Genomic DNA, 7,041 nt, shown 5'->3' with positions numbered 1-7,041 from the left:
ATGGGGTTTTGCTACCTTTGCTGTGCGGCTATTTATTACTATTGGGGTAGCAAAGGGGCGGTAGCTCCCTGTTGTGAATTCCGTTCTTGGGCTCCCTCTGGTGGTGTCGAGTGGAACTGCTGTTCCTGGAGGTTGGCCTGGCAGCTGACTTCACTAATCGGCTCCCTTGGCCTTGCTATTTAACAGGGCTCAGGCCTGTAATTCATGCCAGCTGACAATGTTTTACTGGGTTAGACTCAGTCCTCTCCTTGGATTCCTCTATGGCCTGTTCATGTCAGCATAAGATAAGTTCTTGCTAGTTCTTGTACTTACTGTTCAGTTTAAAGTTATGTCTCTTTTTGTCCAGCTTGTCATTATGAAATATTCAGGCTAGCTGGAAGCTCTGGGGAAGCAGAGTTGCCCCTCCACACCGTGAGTCGGTGTGGAGGTTATTTTTGCAATCTCTGCGTGGATTTTTAGATTTTTTTATACTGACCGCACAGTTCCCTTTCCTATCTCTGTCTATCTAGTCAGAGCTGGCCTCTTTTGCTTAAATCTGTTTTCATCCCTGCGTTTGTCATTTCCCTCCACTCACAGTCAATATATGTGGGGGGCTATCTTTCCTTTTGGGAATTTCTCTGAGGCGAGATAGTTTGCTATTTCCATCTTAGGGGTAGTTAGTTCTTAGGCTGTGAAGAGGCATCTAGGGAGGTACAGGAACGTCCCACGGCTATTTCTAGTGTTTGTGTTAGGATTAGGGATTGCGGTCAGTAAAGCTACCACCTCCTCAGAGCTTGTCTACGATCCATTTTTCCCACCAGGTCATATCAGTGCTGCTCCGTACCCACCAGGTCATATCAGTGCTGCTCCGTTCCCATCAGGTCATATCAGTGCTGCTCCGTTACCACCAGGTCATAACAGTACAGCTGGCCCACAATGTGTTAAATACATCTCTAAAGAGGGAAAAGAAAGTTCTGAGTCATTTTTTATTTTTGTAGCTTGTTTTGTCTTTTTTTTCCCCTTAATCTTTGGGTGGTTCAGGATTTGGGTACTGATATGGAGGTTCAGGGTCTGTCCTCGCGTGTTGATCATCTCGCTGCAAGAGTACAGAGTATCCAAGATTGTTGTCCAGACTCCGGTTTCTGAGCCTAGAATTCCTATTCCTGATTTGTTTTCTGGGGATAGATCTAAATTTTTGAACTTCAAAAATAATTGCAGATTTTTTTTTGCTCTGAGACCTCGTTCCTCTGGTGACTCCGTTCAGCAGGTGAAGATTGTTATTTCTCTGCTCCGTGGAGACCCGCAAGACTGGGCATTCTCCCTTTAGCCAGGGAATCCTGCATTGCTCAATGTAGATGCATTTTTTCAAGCACTTGGACTGCTTTATGATGAACCTAATTCTGTGGATCAGGCAGAAAAGATCTTGCTGGCCCTGTGTCAGGGGCAGGAAGCAGCAGAAATTTACTGCCAGAAATTTAGAAAGTGGTCTGTGCTTACAAAATGGAATGAGGATGCCCTGGCAGCTATTTTCAGAAAGGGTCTTTCTGAAGCCCTTAAGGATGTTATGGTGGGGTTCCCCACACCTGCTGGTTTGAACGAATCAATGTCCCTGGCCATCCAGATTGATCGGCGCCTGCGTGAGCATAAGGGGGTGCACCATATGGCGGTGTCCTCTAGGCAGAGTCCTGAGCCTATGCAATGTGATAGGACTTTGACTGGAGCAGAGTGGCAGGAATTCAGACGTCAGAATGGGCTGTGTTTTTACTGTGGTGATTCTGCTCATGCTATTTCTGATTGTCCTAAGCGTACTAAGAAGGTCGCTAGGTCTGTTGCCGTTAGTACTATACAGCCTAAATTTCTCTTGTCTGTTACTCTGATTTGCTCATTGTCGTCCTTTTCTGTAATGGCATTTGTGGATTCTGGCGCTGCCCTGAACTTAATGGACTTAGACTTTGCCAGGCGCTGTGGTTTTTCCTTGGAGCCTTTGCAGAGCCCTATTCCCTTGAGGGGGATTGATGCTACGCCATTGGCCAAGAATAAACCTCAGTACTGGACACATTTGACCATGTACATGGCTCCAGCACATCAGGAAAATATTCGCTTTTTGGTGTTGCATAATTTGCATGATGTTGTTGTGCTGGGTTTTCCATGGTTACAGGTACATAATCCAGTGCTGGATTGGAAATCTATGTCTGTGACTAGTTGGGGTTGCCAAGGGATACATAGTGATATTCCTGTGTTGTCAATTTCCTCTTCCCCCTCTTCTGAAGTTCCTGAGTTTTTGTCGGATTTCCAGGATATTTTTGATGAGCCTAAGTCTAGTTCCCTGCCTCCTCATAGGGACTGTGATTGTGCTATTAATTTGATTCCTGGCTGTAAGTTCCCTAAGGGTCGACTTTTCAATCTGTCTGTGCCAGAGCATGCCGCTATGCGGATTTATGTAAAGGAGTCCTTAGAGAAGGGGCATATTCGCCCGTCTTCGTCACCGTTGGGAGCGGGGTTCTTTTTTGTTGCCAAGAAGGATGGCTCCTTGAGGCCCTGTATAGATTATCGCCTTCTCAATAAGATTCCAGTACCCTTTACCTTTACTTTCTGATTTGTTTGCTCGGATTAAAGGGGCTAGCTGGTTTACCAAGATCGACCTTCGAGGGGCGTATTGTTATGGACCTGGTGGTTAAGAACACTTGGAATGACCTGATAGATAAACCTGAAATATAGGACAAGCTCTGGGGATGTGGGAACTTTACTGACCGCAACCCTGATCCTATCACACACACTATAGGCAGCCGTGGAGCGTACCTAACTCTCCCTAGAAGCCTCTTCACAGCCTGAGAGCTGGCTACCCCTAGAGAGAAACAAAGCCTCACTTGCCTCAGAGAAATTTCCCCAAAGTAAAGGCAGCCCCCCACAAATAATGACGGTGAGTTAAGAGGAAAATACAAACATAGGAATGAAAACAGGTTTTAGCAAAGGAGGCCCACTAATACTAAATAGTAAGAAGATAGCAAGGGAACTGTGCGGTCAGTATAAAATACTACAAAAATATCCACGCAGAAAATACAAAAAGACCCTCACACCGACTCACGATGTGAGGGTGCAACTCTGCACCCCAGAGCTTCCAGCTAGCAAGAAAATAGCATATAAGCAAGCTGGACTGAACTTATCATATACTGAGAAACATTTTCCAAAAGCAATGAGCAAAAATGAACCAGCATGAACTTAGCTTCTCGTGGAGGAGACAGGTCACAAGAGAAGTCCCAGAGAGATCTGAACCAATACTGAATACATTGACAGCTGGCAACAAGTAAAGATCTAGGTGGAGTTAAATAGGCAGCCAGCATAGCAGAAAACGAGGCAGCTGGGAGCCCAGCTAAAGACCAGCAGTATCACTCAAAGCCACCAGAGGGAGTCCACGAACAGAACTCAACAAAGTACCATTCATGACCACAGGAGGGAGCCCGAGAACGGAATTCACAACAGTACCCCCCCCCCCTTGAGGAGGGGTCACCGAACCCTCACCAGAGCCCCCAGGCCGATCAGGACGAGCCAAATGAAAGGCACGAACCAAATCGGCAGCATGGACATCAGAGGCAACAACCCAGGAATTATCCTCCTGACCATAGCCCTTCCATTTAACCACGTACTGAAGCTTCCGTCTCGAAATACGAGAATCCAAGATCTTCTCCACCACATACTCCAATTCTCCCTCGACCAACACCAGAGCAGGAGGATCAACAGAAGGAACCACAGGCACCACATACCTCCGCAACAATGACCTATGGAACACATTATGGATGGTAAAAGATGCTGGGAGGTCCAAACGAAATGACACAGGATTGAGGATTTCCTAAATCTTATAAGGACCGATGAAACAAGGCTTAAACTTAGGAGAGGAAACCTTCATAGGAACATAACGAGAAGACAACCAAACCAAATCCCCCACACGAAGTCGGGGACCCACACAGCGACGGCGGTTAGCAAAGTGCTGAGCCTTCTCCTGTGACAACGTCAAATTGTCCACTACGTGGTTCCAAATCTGCTGCAACCTATCCACCACAGAATCCACCCCAGGACAGTCAGAAGGCTCAACCTGCCCTGAGGAAAAACGAGGATGAAAACCAGAATAACAAAAAAAAGGCGAAACCAAAGTAGCCGAACTAGCCCGATTATTGAGGGCGAACTCAGCCAATGGCAAAACAGTCACCCAATCATCCTGATCAGCAGAAACAAAACATCTCAGATAAGTTTCTAAGGTCTGATTAGTTCGTTCGGTTTGGCCATTTGTCTGAGGATGGAAAGCTGAAGAAAAAGACAAATCAATGCCCATCTTAGCACAAAAGGACCGCCAAAATCTGGACACAAACTGGGACCCTCTGTCAGACACAATGTTCTCCAGAATACCATGCAAACGAACCACATTCTGAAAAAACAGCGGAACCAAATCAGAGGAGGAAGGCAATTTAGGCAAGGGCACCAAATGGACCATCTTAGAAAAACGATCACAAACCATCCAGATGACAGACATCCTCTGAGAGACCGGAAGATCCGAAATAAAATCCATGGAAATATGCGTCCAGGGCCTCCTCGGGACAGGCAAAGGCAAAAGCAATCCACTGGCACGAGAACAGCAAGGCTTGGCCCGAGCACAAATCCCACAGGACTGCACAAAAGAACGCACATCCCGCGACAAGGAAGGCCACCAAAAGGACCTAGCCACCAAATCTCTGGTACCAAAAATCCCAGGATGACCCGCCAACACCAAACAATGAACCTCGGAAATAACTCTACTGGTCCATCTATCAGGGACAAACAGTCTCTCCGGTGGACAACGGTCAGGTTTATCGGCCTGAAACTCCTGCAGCACCCGCCGCAATTCAGGGGAGATGGCAGACAGAATTACCCCCTCTCTGAGGATACCAGCCGGTTCAGGAACTCCCGGAGAGTCAGGCACAAAACTCCTAGAAAGGGCATCAGCCTTCACATTCTTAGAGCCCAGAAGGTACGAAACCACAAAATGGAAACGAGAGAAAAACAGCGACCATCGAGCCTGTCTAGGATTCAACCGCTTGGCAGACTCGAGATAAATCAAATTCTTGTGATCCGTTAAGACCACCACGCGATGTTTGGCTCCCTCAAGCCAATGTCGCCACTCCTCAAATGCCCATTTCATTGCCAACAACTCACGATTACCAACATCATAATTACGCTCGGCAGGCGAAAACTTTCTAGAAAAGAAAGCACATGGCTTCATCACAGAGCCATCAGAGCTTCTCTGAGACAAAACAGCCCCTGCTCCAATCTCAGAAGCATCCAGCTCGACCTGAAAAGGGAGAGAAACATCCGGCTGAAACAAGACAGGAGCCGAAGAAAACCGACGTTTCAGCTCCTGAAAGGCCTCAACGGCCGCAGAAGACCAATTCGTCACATCAGCACCCTTTTTGGTCAGATCAGTCAAAGGCTTAACCACACTAGAAAAATTAGTGATGAAGCGACGGTAAAAATTAGCAAAGCCCAGGAACTTCTGAAGACTCTTCACAGATGTAGGTTGAGTCCAATCATAAATGGCCTGGACTTTAACTGGATCCATCTCGATAGTAGAAAGGTTAAAAATAAAGCCCAAAAAGGAAACCTTCTGGACTCCGAAGAGACATTTAGAGCCCTTCACAAACAAGGCATTAGCACGCAGGACCTGAAATACCATCCTGACCTGCTTCACATGAGATTCCCAATCATCAGAAAAGACCAAAATGTCATCCAGGTATACAATCATGAATCTATCCAGATACTCTCGGAAGATGTCGTGCATAAAGGACTGAAACATAGAAGGGGCATTAGAAAGCCCGAATGGCATCACCAAGTACTCAAAATGGCCTTCGGGCGTATTAAATGCTGTTTTCCATTCATCGCCCTGTTTTATACGCACAAGATTATACGCTCCTCGAAGATCTATCTTGGTGAACCAACTAGCCCCCTTAATCCGAGCAAACAGATCGGACAGCAGAGGCAAAGGGTACTGAAATTTGACCGTGATTTTATTAAGAAGGCGATAATCTATACAGGGTCTCAGAGAACCATTCTTCTTAGCCACAAAAAAAACCCCTGCTCCCAATGGTGATGAGGACGGGCGAATATGCCCTTTCTCCAAGGACTCCTTTATATAACTCCGCATAGCGGCATGTTCTGGCACAGATAAATTAAAAAGTCGACCCTTAGGGAACTTACTACCAGGAATCAAATTTATAGCACAATCACAATCCCTATGAGGAGGTAGGACACTGGATTTGGGCTCATCAAATACATCCTGGTAATCCGACAAAAATTCAGGGACTTCAGAAGGAGTAGAAGAAGCAATTGACACCAAAGGAACATCACCATGTACCCCTTGACAACCCCAACTAGACACAGACATTGATTTCCAATCCAATACTGGATTATGAATCTGCAGCCATGGCAAACCCAACACGACAACATCATGCAAATTATGTAACATCAGAAAGCGAATATCCTCCTGATGTGCAGGAGTCATGCACATGGTCACTTGAGTCCAGTACTGAGGCTTATTCTTGGCCAATGGCGTAGCATCAATTCCCCTTAGAGGAATAGGGAACTGCAAAGGCTCCAAGAAAAAACCACAGCGCCTGGCAAATTCCAAATCCATCAAATTCAGGGCAGCACCTGAATCCACAAAAGCCATAACTGAGTAGGATGACAGAGAGCAAATCAAAGTAACAGACAAAATAAATTTAGGCTGTACAGTACCAATGGTGACAGACTTAGCAAACCTTTTAGTGTGCTTAGGACAATCAGAGATAGCATGAGTGTAGTCACCACAGTAAAAACACAACCCATTCTGACTTCTGTGATTTTGCCGTTCAATTCTGGTCAGAATCCTATCACATTGCATAGACTCAGGCTACTGCTCAGAGAACACCGCCAGATGGTGCACAGGTTTGCGCTCCCGCAAACGCTGATCAATCTGAATGGCCAAGGACATTGATTCATTCAGACCCGCAGGCGTGGGGAACCCCACCATAACATCTTTATGGGCTTCAGAAAGACCCT

At 46.3% G+C, this 7,041-nt stretch overlaps 1 protein-coding gene across 1 annotated transcript in view; it reads right to left on the bottom strand.

Annotated features, from left to right (window-relative positions):
- The window catches only part of LOC143767730 (uncharacterized), a 598,000-nt gene that overhangs the window by 279,197 nt on the left and 311,762 nt on the right, over window positions 1-7,041 (bottom strand). The window lies entirely within an intron of this gene.

This window comes from Ranitomeya variabilis, chromosome 4 (genome assembly GCF_051348905.1).
Source record: "Ranitomeya variabilis isolate aRanVar5 chromosome 4, aRanVar5.hap1, whole genome shotgun sequence".
NCBI lineage: Eukaryota > Metazoa > Chordata > Amphibia > Anura > Dendrobatidae > Ranitomeya > Ranitomeya variabilis.
This window is presented reverse-complemented; position numbering and strand designations above follow the sequence as displayed.